The following is a 16,907-nucleotide window of genomic DNA, read 5'->3' as shown; positions in this document are numbered from 1 at the left end:
TAATTTAATAAAATATAGAGGATACTCTTTTTTATTCTCCTTTCTTCCTAGAAGTTTCTATCAAAATTACCTAATAGTGTGAAAAAAAAGAGCATGCATAGGTACAATCAAATAAAACAAAGAACAGTAGACAAAGAACATGATGTCATACTGCAGAATTTCCCAACTTGTTTTCATACTAATCTCTCAGTGGGCTTGTCAAACTCTAATATAATGATTTTCTTTGTCTTTACCTGGTATAGCAGGGAAATAATAAGACCTACTATTTCTAGTAATTTTTTCCCCCTGGGACCACAAAGTACTTTCCTCCCTTTATTTCTTTCTAGTAGATTTTAAAAGTCAACTTCGAAAATTAACCCCATAGCCCCATACCTGGTGAATTTTAATCATCAGCATGATACACCCTAGGAATGCATGACACATAGCTGATTCAAAACCCACAGTGTGCGGTCAAATGAAATTATTGAAACCACATAATATTTCAATAAATGGGCAGCAATATGACCTTCCATGGTCCTATAGCAAGTAATGGGCTTACAGAGATGAGCTATACCTACCTATCTATACCTTAAGAATATAGATACCTACTAGAGGATTAGACATGATGTATTCTTGGGAAAAATACTGGAGATAAATACTAATTGAATCGGATAATGGGGGGGGGGGGGGGGATTTTGCTGAACGGTCAGACTAGATATATAGCAGACGTGACGGACATTGGAATTGTTCAAAACCCCTAAATAAAGAGGAGAAACTACCATAGTGATCAGAGAATTGGAGGCGACAAGAAGAAGAAGAAGAAGATGCAGAATTAATAATAGGTAACAATGCTAGTTTATTCTGCTCAAATAGGACGAAAGAGCTCCTTTGTCCCAGCTTGAGGCTACCACTCTTCCTGTGGCCAAATTCTCAAAGTACCAAAATAACTTTCAAATGTATATTGATGACAAAATCCCATACTCCAGTTGGTATTATTACCAAATTTTGGAACTAGATGAAATTGTACAGCCATCCTATACTTCAGCTGGTATTGTGGCCAAATTCTCGAACTAGACAAAATGGTTCAGCCATGCCTGAGTTTCCTGTTATCAGTGGCTAAGCTTCTGGTTGTTATCAAGCCTTCTAATCTCGCCAACATACATGACTGTCTCATGAGACGAACTCTATTTCGTCATGCGTGTGGTTTGCTTTGTGTCACACCGGTGTAACGTTTAGCTAAAGAGTGCAAGTTTGGCTTTCTATTTAGCTGGAGAGGGAACGTTTAGCTACATAAGGAGTGTGAGTTTGGCGTTCTGTTTAGCTTAAGAGGGAAAGTTTAGCTAAGGAGGGAAAATTTGGCATTCTGTTTAGCTTAAGAGGGAACGTTTAGCTAAGAAGTGTAAGTTTGGCTTTCTGTTTAGCTAAAGAGGGAACGTTTAGCTAAAAGTTTGGCTTTCTGTTTACCTAAGGAGGGAAATTTTGGCTTTCTGTTTAGCTAAAGAGGGAACAACTGATGATACTCTATATGAGTCTATCTGCTGGTAAATGTTTGATTTCTTCATGTGTGCTTAGCCTCGATCAGAAATACCTCTATCAAACCTCTTGAAAAAATATTAATAATAATAGTAAAATAATAAAAATGTTATTTAAATTTTGTAATTTTCTGTCCGTTGTCCGTACAGGTGAAAGTTCAGTCCTGTATTTGGGACTACGGGAAAGATTTCACTGGCAACTCGAGGACTACACCCAGTTCATTGTATTCAGTATAGGAGTTATAAGTAAGTCTAATGTTCATCTCAAAACTCGAGTTTTCAACCACTAAAATCTATCTCCCCAAGACTAAACCATCACGGAACCTTTTAGAATATGAAATTCGATTTATGAACGTATTATGTCGGAAAAGATCTAAAAACTCCCGGGTTCGACTCCCGCAATGAACGAAAATTTTGTAAATATTTCAATGGCTTACCTTTTGGTGTCCTCACGTCAAGCCAGCTCCTAAATGGGAAGTGTAAAAACTTAGATCTTGCTTCGTTCGTTCAATTATTTCGATGATTCCCCCCCCCCAGGTGTGGGCACATTCTCCGGGATCTGGCTGTCGAGTCTGCTCAAGATTCCCGACATGCTGTCTGCGTTAATCGTGCTTCTCATTAAGTTTCCTACCATTATCATCTGCGCCACGGCCAAAAAGGGCCATCTGTTCTATGTGGCGGCCGCTATCAATTTTTTTGGATGCTGCCTGGGCCCCCTCATTCGGTCCCAGCTGTCCAAGATGATCCCTAACCAGGATTTAGGTAAAGATTCCCATTCGTAACTGGAGAAAACATAATGATTGACAATGTTTTCTAAACGAGACATACTTTGTCAAGTAGCATTATAATAGGAAAATTACCCTAGTCAAGAGAAGACAAAGTATTCAAACTAATTTTCCTCTTAATAAATCATTAGCTAGCCCCTAGCTTGGAAGGATTATCCATACAAAGGAGTTCTGGATCTGCTAGCTAACCGCTGTATGGCCTCTGGAACAAATGCATGGACAGGTAATAATAACATTGATATTCAATTCAGTTAATATAATAATCTTCATAAATAATAAAGTTTTTAGAATTTATTTTCAAAAATTGTTGATTTTGGAGTTTAGTGCCCATGTTGGAGCTGTCAAGTTGATTTGATGGTGATGAATTATTTCCCCTCTTATCGTCAAGTCTAAGTGACAAGGGTATCCTGTATCTTCTCGTAATCAAGGAGAATGATCCGGAGGACATAATACACTGCTTGAGTCAATATGGGTTTATGGGTAAAACCCTTCTCACCCGACAGGTACCAGGAGAGAAACTCTCCGTGCTTAAATTCACGAGATCCTGTGATGAGAAACAACTGTGAGACTTTGATTTTCTTTTTCTTTTTTTTAGTTTAATTTCCAATGTGCATTTGGGTAAAAATAATATGAATGAAAGGTATATTCTTACGTAAAAGTTGTGAAAAATCAAAGTTATTTTTTCGCCCTGTCAAAAGGGCGAAAAAATATCTTCAAAAGTTAAGTAAATAATGCAATTTTTTATTTGTCCAGACTTTTTTTGAACATCTTATACCTATTTATTTAGAGAGGTAGGTACTTTGTCTTGCCTACTTAGTGTGGAAGTTTTCCATACATTCTAGACAAACAGGCTCCTTACATTTTACACATATGTATCTACTTCGCTTTGTACATTTTTCATCATGGCATCGGGGTGCAGAAGTTGTTACCAATTTCTTTGGGTAATGTGATAATCTATCATATCTGATTTCTAGGGCAACTTTTGGTGGTGCACACCTCTTCTTTGCAGGAGGTTCATCTTCACCATGGTCTTCGGTTGGTCGGCCTCTTTTCTTCCTTAGCTGCTGTGCTTGCTGTTTCCCAAGAGTTAGAAGTGACGAGGCTACACTGGCCTTGAAGTCCAAAAATCTCATAGGGTGTCCAGTTTTCTTCTTATAAAGCAGCCATGCATTTACTAGTGCAACATTTAAAATCTGGAAAAATATTCTTAGGTACCATTGTTTATTCTTGAAGCCATGGGGATAGTGGGCAATCATTCATAAAGTCCACGCCCCCCATGTTCTTGTATTCACCAATGCTATGCGGTCTCGAGAGAGTTGTTCTTTTCTTTGCTTTCCTATCAAATCTAGAAATCAGGCCTTCAGGCTCAGCACCAGCAAATGTTGATACAGTGTGGACCGGTTTATTGTCAATCCACCACACAATTTTAATATTGTCATCACTTGTTACAATGGAGCACTGACCACGAGAGAGGAGCTTTGGTTCAACCAACATCTTTGAGGCATCATTGGCTCTGTTTATTCTCAGTGTCCCCAACACAAGAATATGTTCTTCTTGTAAGTATCTGAGAAGTGGTAGGGATGTGAAAAGATTGTCCATGTACAATTTGTAAAGATCAATTGATCAATCATACGTACCTCTTCTAACACCTTGTTCAAATTCAGTCTTAACGAAGCTACTGTCAAATATTCTTGTATCGTGAGCAGATCCAGGCCATCTTGCTATGATATTGTAAAATTCCATGTCCGGTCCAGCAATAAATTGAACGTTCAGAGAGAAGTATCCCTTTCTATTTCTGAAGTTCTCTGCATTGTCTCCTCCAGGACTGATAATTTCAAAGTGGGTACAATCAATGACTCCAGAAACCCCAGGAAATCGGGCAATGTTGTAAAACTTAACATGTTTTTGCCTTAACTCATTATTATTTGGGGATTTTATGAAATCACCACAGTGATCAGAAATCTGGTCAGCCATTTCTTATATCACATTGCATACTGTTGACTGGCTGATGCCCAACAGATCTCCACATTCCAACTGAAACAGAAATAATAATAAGATAACTATTTTGTTCAATTTGACTTGCAATTTGCAATGAGAAACAAAAGAATCTTAAAACGAAACCAACTATCAATGGACTGTAGAACTCGAGGGGGGGGGGACCTGTATACCTGCTCTATATCCCAATACCTACATGCATTGAGCAACCTCGGTGGTGTAGTGGTTGGCTGTTGTCAGCAGGAAGAAACTAAACTTTTGCTTGTGGGTCTTGGTCAAAATCTACTTTTGGTACATATTTGAAGTGTCTCACATTGGTACCCCAGTCAGCATTATCAAATGTACAAATTCCTTCCACCGAATATCTCACAGGTGGCTCAGGTTCTGGTAGATCAGCTGGAGGTATCTCATATGTGGCCACTTCATCAAATAGGGATGAAGACCTTCTAATGGGAAGATAAGTGTAATATTTTAAACTACATTAAGTTTATTACTTTATTACTATTACGTTTAATTAGGTAAACATTTACTTGAGTATGTTATAACATGGGATTTATACCTAGGAATAAATAAATCAAAACAATTGGTCTGCTTTCTAAAAAAAATCTAATGAGGTGCTTGTGCTTGATGTATGTATCTCATGCATTTCTATGGAATCTGAGGAAGAGACAAAAGTTATAATGATAACTATATGTATAGGTATACATTGTTTAGATTTAGTACATACCAACCTAGTACATAATATTATGTCTATAAAATGCTTTGTGTTGTCAACACAGGTTCTAATGAGGTGCTTGTGCTTGATGTACTTGTTGTCAACACAGGTTCTAATGAGGTGCTTGTGCTTGATGTATGTATCTCATGCATTTCTATGGAATCTGAGGAAGAGACAAAAGTTATAATGATAACTATATATGTAGGTATACATTGTTTAGATTTATATCATTATGTTGACATACCTAGTACATAATATTATGTCTATAAAATGCTTTATTGATATTCTACGTCAGTTTGATATTCACTAGGCTATGGAGGAATGAAAAAAAGTTACATACCATCAAACATTGAATTCAGGCTTGATGGTGTAGGGGATCTTCTTGGCTGGCTTGTTGGTGTTGCAGGTTCTGTTGTTGATGTTGGACATCCGGGGAGACTCTCCTGATGTAAATCTTGAGCGAGCCCCTCAGATAGACATATTGTTTGGTAATCCTGCTTCTGATTCGTTGGAAGGTAGAGCGGCTTGTTGGTGTTGCAGGTTCTGTTGTTGATGTTGGACATCCGGGGAGACTCTCCTGATGTAAATCTTGAGCGAGCCCCTCAGATAGTTCAGATACACATATTGTTTGGTAATCCTGCTTCTGATTCGTTGGAAGGTAGAGCGGAAGTTTCAAGTTCGAGATATTGTTGATTCGGACGAGAAGGTTCACGTGACTGCCTTCCTCATTTGATATCAACCTTGAGTAAAATTGAATTCTTGGCATCATTTTCCATTGAAGATAATTTTCCCGTGTCATTTTCCAACTGTATTCAACAGATTTTTTCTATAGTGATTTAATAAAACTGGACTATTAGATGTTTTGACAAGTCGAAAGAGCAGCCTTTTGTTAGCGATCGATTTCCGAATGGCAGAGGTCATCCATTTCCTGCTTCTGCGGTGAGCGCGAACCAGCTTGAGAGGAAAGCAAGCACTAAATGCTCTACCGACAACTAAGCTGAACCTCTCATATATTATATCTGATTCGCGTCATGCGCAGAGAAAATGATGGAATTGGCATCATTTTCCAATGTTACGAAGTTCTTGGCATCAGTTTCCATTGAAGATAATTATCCCGTGTCATTTTTCAACTGTATCCAACAGACCTTACGTTTGTTCCTTGATACCGGGGTGAACGTTGTAATTGTAATTCCACTGGGCTTGGAGCATCAATTGTTCCATTGACTCATCCAGCGACTGATGGGAATCCCCACCCTTTTTCAGAAAGTTGATGGCTATCTCAGCCACATTATCAGGCCACCGGACTGTTCTCTGAAGGAGTAGGTTTACAATGATGGGCTGCCCTACAGTCTACAAAGACCAAAAGAATGTTGTATCTGCCAAAAAGGTAGAGCGGAAGTTTCAAGTTCGAGATATTGTTGATTCGGACGAGAAGGTTCACGTGACTGCCTTCCTCATTTGATATCAACCTTGAGTAAAATTGAATTCTTGGCATCATTTTCCATTGAAGATAATTTTCCCGTGTCATTTTCCAACTGTATTCAACAGATTTTTTCTATAGTGATTTAATAAAACTGGACTATTAGATGTTTTGACAAGTCGAAAGAGCAGCCTTTTGTTAGCGATCGATTTCCGAATGGCAGAGGTCATCCATTTCCTGCTTCTGCGGTGAGCGCGAACCAGCTTGAGAGGAAAGCAAGCACTAAATGCTCTACCGACAACTAAGCTGAACCTCTCATATATTATATCTGATTCGCGTCATGCGCAGAGAAAATGATGGAATTGGCATCATTTTCCAATGTTACGAAGTTCTTGGCATCAGTTTCCATTGAAGATAATTATCCCGTGTCATTTTTCAACTGTATCCAACAGACCTTACGTTTGTTCCTTGATACCGGGGTGAACGTTGTAATTGTAATTCCACTGGGCTTGGAGCATCAATTGTTCCATTGACTCATCCAGCGACTGATGGGAATCCCCACCCTTTTTCAGAAAGTTGATGGCTATCTCAGCCACATTATCAGGCCACCGGACTGTTCTCTGAAGGAGTAGGTTTACAATGATGGGCTGCCCTACAGTCTACAAAGACCAAAAGAATGTTGTATCTGCCAAACCGACCATAAGCGGACTGTAATTTCCAAATTGAGAATAAAAAGTCAAAGGTTCTTCATTTTTCCAAATCTAACCAATACAGAAGGTTCTAACCAAAACCTTCATGAATTGACCTGCACACTGAACTCTTTGCTAGAGGCCATGTATTCCCGAGACTGAGTGGTATTTTGGCTAAATACTGCCCCACTGAGTTTATATGTTTTTTATTACATGCTGTAATGAATGGTTTTGTGTAAAATGAATGAAAAACATTATTTATGTGATTTTTGTAAATAAAATGCTATTAGTGTAATTTGTATGAAAAAAAGGTTGTTTTTATTTTGTACATATGTATTTGAAATTTTGCTTTGTAATTTTTTACAGACATCAATTTTATACTTCACATGGGCAATAGATTCGTAATCGGAGGAACTGCCTTGGCAAACATAAGTATTCATTCAGAGTAAACCTATTTGTAAGACAAATTAGTTTTCCAAGTTCGAACAAATTAGTTCGTTTTGAGCTTTGAACTATGTATACCAAATTACCAAAAAACATAAGTATTCATTCAGAGTAAACCTATTTGTAAGACAAATTAGTTTTCCAAGTTCGAACAAATTAGTTCGTTTTGAGCTTTGAACTTATGTATACCAAATTACCAAAATTGCATAAACCACTGATAGAGCCTATTTTCGATTTCGAGAGACTGAGGGAAGACCTACGTCACTCACGGTAATGGATCTCTGGCAAAATCCCATAGCCACTGCTGGATTCCTGGAATTATCAACTGCATGATCGGCATGATTTGAACGAGAGGAGGCTGCTACTACAACAACATCATTTTCAATTTCAAAATCTCTTCAGTTTTACAAATACTCTCCAAACTATGAAAATGTTGGAATCATGTTGGAGATACATTTACATATTCACTTGTTTTTTTTCTCAAACTACTTATGTTGTATGATATTTAATTTATGAAACCGTTGGAATCATAAGAGCTGGATAGGTTCATTTTTTGTCTTTTCCATGAACAATACTAGGTTCACCCAAATCGTGTACATCCGGATGGAACAAATCCTCAGGAAGTGGTGCGCTATCCTCTTGCTCTATGTATGTGGGGAAGTGAACAGGAGGCAAACCCAGCTTTCTTTTCTGCTTTTTCCTAGAAAAATAAATTCGGAAAAAAAAAATTCAGGGCTTCCATGGAAAAAAACATATCGAAAAAAAAGAGATAAATGGGTTTTTGAATAAAAAGCTCAATGATGATTTGCGTCTATAAAAGAATCGTTTTCTTTTTAAATAGGGTCGGAGTTAAAAAATGGTATAGGTATCTTAAGGCTGTGTTTATGAACAGGGCTGAGATAAGCTCGGACAAGGTGAGATAGGATATTGTTTCTACAGTTTTGCATTGGAGTGGTAACTTAAGCGAGGATAGCGTGGGATTGTTGGGCTTTTTTTCTAACCCTCTGTCCCGGCGGCAATTTTTAAAATTTATTTTATATGTATTTATTTTTGTTTGCTTTGTAATTCGCTTGTTTGTAATATCTAATTTAAATGAAAAGTATAATATAAACGTGCAAACTAGAGATAAAAAGTAAAAAATGAATTCAGATTGTACGCGTTGCGGAAAAAAAATCAAAATTTCGAATTTCCCGCCAACTTTACACGCTCATGAAGGCTCTGTGTTAAGTTACCACATCATTTTCCACTTGCCAAGAACATCTCAGAATGGCCTATCTCAGCCCTGTTCATAACCACGGCCTAAAAAGAAAAGTCTTGGAGAAAACTTTTTGCAATAGTTCTTAATCTTCCTGAAAAGTAAAATGTCTTCGTGAAACACGTCATATTACAGAAGACCTTTGAAAAAAAAACATTGCATGACCATTTAGATCACAGGTTCAGTTGCCCTTCACACGAAAAAAGTGTCAAAAGTTAAACAAGATATGACCCATACAAAGATCTTAAGTTGAAGAAAAGAGTGTACCTATATGATGTGATTTTGTTCATGTACCCTGATAAACTTAAATAATAAAAGCGACTAAAAATAATAAAGAACTCACTTGGTTGGTAGGATTGTATCATAGAGATACACATAGGACCCGACAGTCCCAGGAATTGCAGTCCCCTTCAGATAGAGAACATTGTACTTGGTGTTGATTCTTAGCACTTCAGTCCCCTTTGCAATACGCCACCTGAACGGGAAAGTATGGTGTTGATAATAATAATAATACCATTTCCTCCATCAAGAGGTTACCATACAGTCCAAGACAACTTGGAGAAAACTTTTTGCAATAGTTCTTAATCTTCCTGAAAAGTAAAATGTCTTCGTGAAACACGTCATATTACAGAAGACCTTTGAATAAAACATTGCATGACCATTTAGAAAGAACTCACTTGGTTGGTAGGATTGTATCATAGAGATACACATAGGACCCGACAGTCCCAGGAATTGCAGTCCCCTTCAGATAGAGAACATTGTACTTGGTGTTGATTCTTAGCACTTCAGTCCCCTTTGCAATACGCCACCTGAACGGGAAAGTATGGTGTTGATAATAATAATAATACCATTTCCTCCATCAAGAGGTTACCATACAGTCCAAGACAACATGGCTCTCAAGACTGCTGACTCCAAGAAAAACGTCAATTACAGCTGTTCAAAATTTCCAACCCTTCCCGGATAGATGGGCAGTGTGTGCCCATCTATCCAACAACAACAACAATCACTACAGCAAGAAGGCAGGTATAAATTCCTCCTATGACCTAAGCCTCCTAAGCAATTGAAAGGCTACTACTCTCACACGCTGAAAAAGAATATACATAATAGACATCACTGTATTAAAATGTCTCTCCTGAAAAGTAGCAAAAATCACATAGGCCGTTCTTCTTGGGAACGATTCAATTGAGAATGATTTATGTAATTATGTAGGAGTTGGTAGGTTTTGTAAAATACTCTCAATACCTTTTACAAGAAATGAGAAAACTTTCTTTTAAGATTTTGCACTCCCGACAGAATACCTCATTGTGATGAAGTGTGAAATGGTACTACCAAATGTTGGTAGGTATAATTATATGATGGCACTGGCTCTACCACATGGTACACAAGTAGCTATCAGAAACTTCCATACATTAACAGCAACTATCCAGGGTTGTTTACAGCCCAACTGGGCCCTGGTGTTAACTCTACCTCAACTTTTTTTTTTCTTTTTTTTACAAGAATAATTACTAGCTAGTACTTAAGTGTGACATATTTTATTTTCCTTAAAAAAAACTGTTGGCTCTGGGCCCCCTTGAGGAGCCCAGGGCAAAATAAATTGGACTGGATGAAACCCCCCTGTGAACGTGTGAACTGCCCTGTGACTATCAGCAATTTCCATATAAGTGCATTAATCAACATGACAAGCTACACATAACACTCGTAATAGACTTCTGGGCCCCCTTGAGGAGCCCAGGGCAAAATAAATTGGACTGGATGAAACCCCCCTGTGAACGTGTGAACTGCCCTGTGACTATCAGTAATTTCCATATAAGTGCATTAATCAACATGACAAGCTACACATAACACTCGTAATAGACCTTATGGCTCTCCAAGTTTCCATGTATGTGTGTGTATGTGTCATCTGCACATGCTAGTACTCCTCTTCCTTCTCTCTCCTCTAGTCCTCTTCTTCCTCTCCCTCCTTCTCTCTCTGTTCATCTATCTAGCTTCTCTCCCTCTCTCTCTTCCGCTTCTCCCTCCTTCTCTCTATCTATCTCCCCCTCTCCTCCTCCTCCTTCTCTCCCTCTCTACTTTCCTCTACATACATATATGGGGTCCTTCATGGGTCTGATCAAAAAAAATAAATAATAATAATAAATAGCTACTCAATTGTGTTTACGAGCCTGAGTGCACCCCGAACTCCAAATTGGATACTCGGGTCATAACGCCATCCAGTCAAGATCCCAGGACACATTATTTCACCGTAGAACCGGTGTTCTTTCTTATCTTTGCAGCAGGGACTTTGTCAGGTAAGTAAAGATAAGGTGTACCAGCCTAGTGAGCTTAGTTGGTACCGCGTCTGCCTTGTAAGGTCCGAACTCCAAGCACAGAGACGAAACAAATTTCGAACCCGCGCCTTTAATCGAACCCGGGATCTCTAGTGTGATACCCACTCGGTCGCGAAGGTTGCTTTTCAGTAAATGCCAGATTCGGAGAAGATGGAACGGTTATAATCAGTGTGCGAACTCCCTCATACACACGTACATATGTTTACTGGCATACATTTTAAAAATACATCCTTTGTTGGGCTGGTTTGCTACCTACATACTTATCATTTTTCCGCGTAACCATGTCCGAACTCCAAGCACAGAGACGAAACAAATTTCGAACCCGCGCCTTTAATCGAACCCGGGATCTCTAGTGTGATACCCACTCGGTCGCCAAGGTTGCTTTTCAGTAAATGCCAGATTCGGAGAAGATGGAACGGTTATAATCAGTGTGCGAATTCCCTCATACACACGTACATTTATGTTTACTGGCATACATTTTAAAAATACATCTTTTGTTGGGCTGGTTTGCTACCTACATACTTATCATTTTTCCGCGTAACCATGTATTGGGTACCTACGTAGGTGATAAAACAAGATCATATGTGATAAACTTTGCCCTCGTGGTCTGTACTCACTCAGCCTTTATCAACCTCGTCCTAATGAATTAAAATACTTACATAATTATACAATGTTGAATTTTTGACCGTGTTTCGTGCACGTAATAATTACCAACGAATGTTGGTACCTAGCACTGAGTTCGTTAGTGCAAATGAAAGTTATGACTGTTATGAGGTGCTTAGTATGCTGACTGCTATCCCCCTTCCCCTAGTGTGGAGGAGCAACTTCAGCCTATAGTGGCCGACATACAGATGTTTCGAACTCTGCTGGAGTGCGCCTTTCCCGCATTCCTGTCCTTCTTTCTAGGCCCTTGGAGTGATGTGAATGGACGCAAGCCGATTATCCTATGCTCCGTATTTGGTAAGCTTGGAATCCGTGGACCCCTGAAAGCTAAATTTTTACTGTGTGTACACACATAGTCGATCGATGTCGACTGAGCCGTCCACAATGCCCCGACAACATAGATTTATCTCGTCGATCGACGGCCGATCGACTGTTTGGACACACAATTACACTAGAACTTAAAACCTATCGCGACTTGATTGAAGTGACTATGACTAACCTCGATGGAGAAGAGTGAAAAACAACAGAGAAAGAGTGAAAAACAGCAGAGAAAGAGTGAAAAACAACAGAGAAAGAGTGGGAAACAACAAGAATGGGGTGTAATATTCCTAAATGCTGGACTCCGCACACAGGAATTTCGACAGAAAAGACCTCCATTTCAATGTAATCAAATGTAATGTAACCTCGATGGATTAATAACTTATGCCATCTTTACAAGTTCTGTTAGAACTTAAAACCTATCGCGACTTGATTGAAGTGACTATGACTAACCTCGATGGAGAAGAGTGAAAAACAACAGAGAAAGAGTGAAAGACAACAGAGAAAGAGTGGGAAACAACAAGAATGGGGTGTAATATTCCTAAATACTGGACTCCGCACACAGGAATTTCGACAGAAAAGACCTCCATTTCAATGTAATGTAATGTAACCTCGATGGATTAATAACTTATGCCATCTTTACAAGTTCTGGGAGTCCGGGACACAAACACACAAACCTTATCCAAGTGCCTCAACATATTGTGATGTAATAGATTCATGCAATATCAACAAATCAACATGGCGGTGTAATAGTTTCGTACCTGTAATAGTTTCACTGGAAAATCTAAGTGTAGAAATATTTATCTAATGATCTTGACCTTACATGTTGCTTAGTAAAAGTGGGCACCAGTGCTGTGTTCTCCATGGGAAACTCGACTTCCCTTTCCTCTCTACAATTTTCTCCCTCCCCTCCCCTAATTTACCACTTAAGTACCGAAAGTAGTACAAGTCTCTACACCTAAGTCATTGTTTCGCTTGCATTCTAGAGTCCGCCAGTCACGCTCAGACCATCTTAACATGTGTGGTGGAAAAAGCTTTACAGAGTTACGAGTAGGTCTCAAGGTCCGACAAACTTAGGTCTCAAGGTCTGACAGATTTAAATCTCAAGGTCTGTCAGACAGTGTGAGTGGTAGACAAAAGGCCACTAATAGACCGCCATACTGTATAAAGGTTTATCGTATATCAGGGGACCCTACGCCGCTGTTGGGGACGGACTATTTTTTGCAGACCGCACACCATCAAACGAACACAAATCGAAAGAACAAAGAAACAGATATCAGATATCTTCTGGGCGTATTATTTTACTTATGTTACGTTTAACTCTGCTGGGGAAAAGAAATCTACTGGGAGATCACGTGTTTTCTAACTTACAACACGTTTCAAAGTTCAATCTTTGTTCATTGAACAAAGGAAGAGAATTCTAAGTTTTAAATCCTTTTTACCTTTTTTTTATTATTATACCGTGGAACCGCTTTCGCATTACTTCAAAGCACATTCTTTCACATCCATTCCTCTCTAAGAACGGAAAAGATCGGTCAGAAAATTTACGCCCCGGCTGGGATCCGAACCCAGCGCCTCCAGGTTGAGTCAGTGCTTTTGTTGACCACTCAGCCACAGAGGCGGGCGAACTAGTGCCTTTACTGATTCACGTAGGTATGTGTGATCTGTGTAGTCTGGGCATGAAACAGTATATACATATGTTCCTACCTTGACTTTGTGTACCCAAGCATCTATTGTACGTTTTTTAAGATAACCCGACCACTGTTAAGCTTGCTGAAACAATGGAGCAATTAAATTGTTGTACCTACTGATATCAGAAAGCATGCTAAAAATAAAGAAGCAAGCCGGTATAGGTAAAATAAAAGAAAAGTTGTATTAAGTTTCGAGAACGAACCATTCTGTTTAGTATAAATTTCGCCCCGGGCGGAAGTCGAACCCGAGATCTGGCTATTACTAGGCAGGTGCGTTATCCTCCAAGCTTACTAGAGCATTACCTACATTTTACCCAGTGCTCTAATTTGTTTTAATTACTTCGTATACTTTGTTAATGGAAAACATTGGTCTTTTCATGAATGACCATATTGACAATATTATGTAGGTAAAATAATATTATTATTTAACGAATTAGTAATTTTTAGGACCAAAAGTATGATAGTGGACTCGAACCTTGCTTTCGATGGGCCAGCAGGGTAGTTCTAGGTTTCTCTCACAGTTTTGTGCAATGGCTTGAGCGTGTAAACCCACCTTTATCATGCCTAGTACAACTCGCGCTTTGCGCTCGAGTGGGGAGCTTCGCCCCCACACTAGCGGTGTTGCGCATACAGTCGCGCTGCGCGCTCTCAGGGCTTCGCCAGGTTGAGGTAGGTCAGTATAGCTATCTCCGGCATTGGACAGGAAGGCCATTTCCTAAAGGTTTATAGTGTTTATACAATCAGAGAATGAAACTGAAATTATTTAATGAACTCCCCATCCGTGGCACAAGCTCCGGCTTTTACGGATGGGTATACCATTTGTTGCCTATTTATTTAACTGAGAGAATTGTACTGAAAAACTAATAAATGGAAACTTATAAAATAAAATAAATCACAGAAGCACTTTTCAGAAAGGAATACCTATATAGGTACTAGTATTTTAGTGGATGTAATCAGTTTATAACTTTAAGCTACAAATTAAATGATGTTAGGGAAACTGCAGAAAATGTGCTATGTACCTCTGCTTGTAAACCAATAGGCACACCATACTATTCAGATAGACATGGAAGGAAAACCATTTGAACTTACTGCTTCCCAGATCCACTAGGAATGCTCTCTCCAGAGCTGTATGATATACGAATGCTGCATGTACTCGACTGCATGATTGATGATCAATACAAATATCACACAGGTCCTTGTTACCCGAGATCTGGCTATTACTAGGCAGGTGCGTTATCCTCCAAGCTTACTTCAGCATTACATTTTACCCAGTGCTCTAATTCAGTTGGTATTATTGCCAAATTTTGGAACTATGTAGATGAAATTGTGCAGCCATCCTATACTTCAGCTGGTATTGTGGCCAAATTCTCGAACTAGACAAAATGGTACAGCCATGCCTGAGTTTCCTGTTATCAGTGGCTAAGCTTCTGGTTGTTATCAAGCCCTCTGATCTCGCCAACATCCATGACTGTCTCATGAGACGAACTCTATTTCGTCATGCGTGTGGTTTGCTTTGTGTCACACCGGTGTAACGTTTAGCTAAAGAGTGCAAGTTTGGCTTTCTATTTAGCTGGAGAGGGAACGTTTAGCTACATAAGGAGTGTAAGTTTGGCGTTCTGTTTAGCTTAAGAGGGAAAGTTTAGCTAAGGAGGGAAAATTTGGCATTCTGTTTAGCTTAAGAGGGAACGTTTAGCTAAGAAGTGTAAGTTTGGCTTTCTGTTTAGCTAAAGAGGGAAAGTTTGACTAGCAGTTTCGCTAAAGAGGAACGTTTAGCTAAAAGTTTGGCTTTCTGTTTACCTAAGGAGGGAAATTTTGGCTTTCTGTTTAGCTAAGGAGGGAAAGTTTCTCTTTGTGTTTAGCTAAAGAGGGAACGTTTAGCTGAAGAGGAATCTCCCGTGCCATGACCAATGAAGAGCTGGAGATCGTGTTTCTCAACACCCGAGCCATCGATTTCAACAGTGACCAGGATGTCATTTTTGAACGCCAGGTAATCCCCGGGGAACTTTTTGGATCGAAAATTGTGAGTCTGCATGTTGAAACTACATTTGAAGATCTGTTAAGGTGTGCAAACATAGTCGACCGGCCGTCGAATATATGTTATCTATGGTGAATCTACGACGTGTATCTATGTTACATAGTACGAGTACATATGTATTATAATTATGTCATCCATATGTGTCCTTTAATTGTTTTTTGATATGTTTTGTATATAATATGTATGTTTTTTGTTAATCGACCGCGATTATCAATGGAGTTTAATTACCTACCATTACTTGAAATTAGTATATTCTTGCCATTTATTGCTCGAACATTGTGACTGCTTGTCTTTTTCATTGTCGTTTTTTTTTATTCGTTTTTAATTTCATTGCCGTCTTGTGTGGTCTGTAGCATGTCCGTCGTTCATCCTCTAGTATGTCCCTCATCAGATGAGTGAGAAGAGACACATTCGTTCCTATTTAAGTAGGGGCTGGGTCATACACAAAAAGTTGAAGAATTAGTGCGATTAACATCAAACTCTTTGGATCGAAACCGAGAATGATCCGTTTGTTAAATGAAATGTTTTTCCTTTTGCTACCCAGGATGTTGACGACGAAGAGCGTCTCATAAAACCTAGCCAGGACCGGAGATCGAACTCTCACACCCATGACGGCATAGTCGACTCGATACAGCGATGTCCATCCGAAGAACAATTGGATACTCGGGTCATAACGCCATCCAGTCAAGATCCCAGGACACATTATTTCACCGTAGAACCGGTGTTCTTTCTTATCTTTGCGGCAGGGACTTTGTCAGGTAAGTAAAGATGAGGTGTACCAGCCTAGTGAGCTTAGTTAGTAGCGCGTCTGCCTTGTAAGGAAGATGAGGTGTACCAGCCTAGTGAGCGATAGTGCAACTCTATATGACTTGTAAGGTCTAGGCCGCGGGTTCGATTACCGCCCGGCGCGGATTTTATCCTGAACGGATAATGTTCGTTCTTGGAACGGCTGGCTTTCTCCTATCCTTTCTTCGATTTGGGACGATAAGACCTTACCAGTTACATTTCCTTCTATCCAACTTCTTGGAAAAAAGATTCTTTTAAATTTTACACCTTTCT

At 39.2% G+C, this 16,907-nt stretch overlaps 3 long non-coding RNA genes across 3 annotated transcripts; 2 read left to right on the top strand and 1 right to left on the bottom strand.

The window, feature by feature from the left end:
* The first annotated feature begins 5,392 nt into the window (after positions 1–5,392).
* On the top strand, positions 5,393–7,100 carry LOC113467802. Its single transcript, XR_003391749.1, has 2 exons — positions 5,393–5,521; positions 6,394–7,100. It is a non-coding gene; the product is annotated as an uncharacterized LOC113467802 (long non-coding RNA).
* A 276-nt stretch (positions 7,101–7,376) lies between these two features.
* Positions 7,377–9,288, bottom strand: LOC108252530. Its single transcript, XR_001809536.2, has 3 exons — positions 9,158–9,288; positions 7,677–8,259; positions 7,377–7,566 (listed from the first exon to the last, which is right to left on the bottom strand). It is a non-coding gene; the product is annotated as an uncharacterized LOC108252530 (long non-coding RNA).
* A 5,754-nt stretch (positions 9,289–15,042) lies between these two features.
* LOC113467815 lies at positions 15,043–16,526 on the top strand. Its single transcript, XR_003391761.1, has 2 exons — positions 15,043–15,415; positions 16,393–16,526. It is a non-coding gene; the product is annotated as an uncharacterized LOC113467815 (long non-coding RNA).
* The last annotated feature ends 381 nt before the right edge of the window (positions 16,527–16,907 follow it).

The sequence above is a fragment of the Diaphorina citri genome, unplaced genomic scaffold, assembly GCF_000475195.1.
Source record: "Diaphorina citri unplaced genomic scaffold, Diaci psyllid genome assembly version 1.1 scaffold25, whole genome shotgun sequence".
Taxonomy (NCBI): Eukaryota; Metazoa; Arthropoda; class Insecta; order Hemiptera; family Psyllidae; genus Diaphorina; species Diaphorina citri.
Note: the sequence above shows the minus strand (reverse complement) of the source record. Positions and strands in the feature narration are given on the sequence as shown.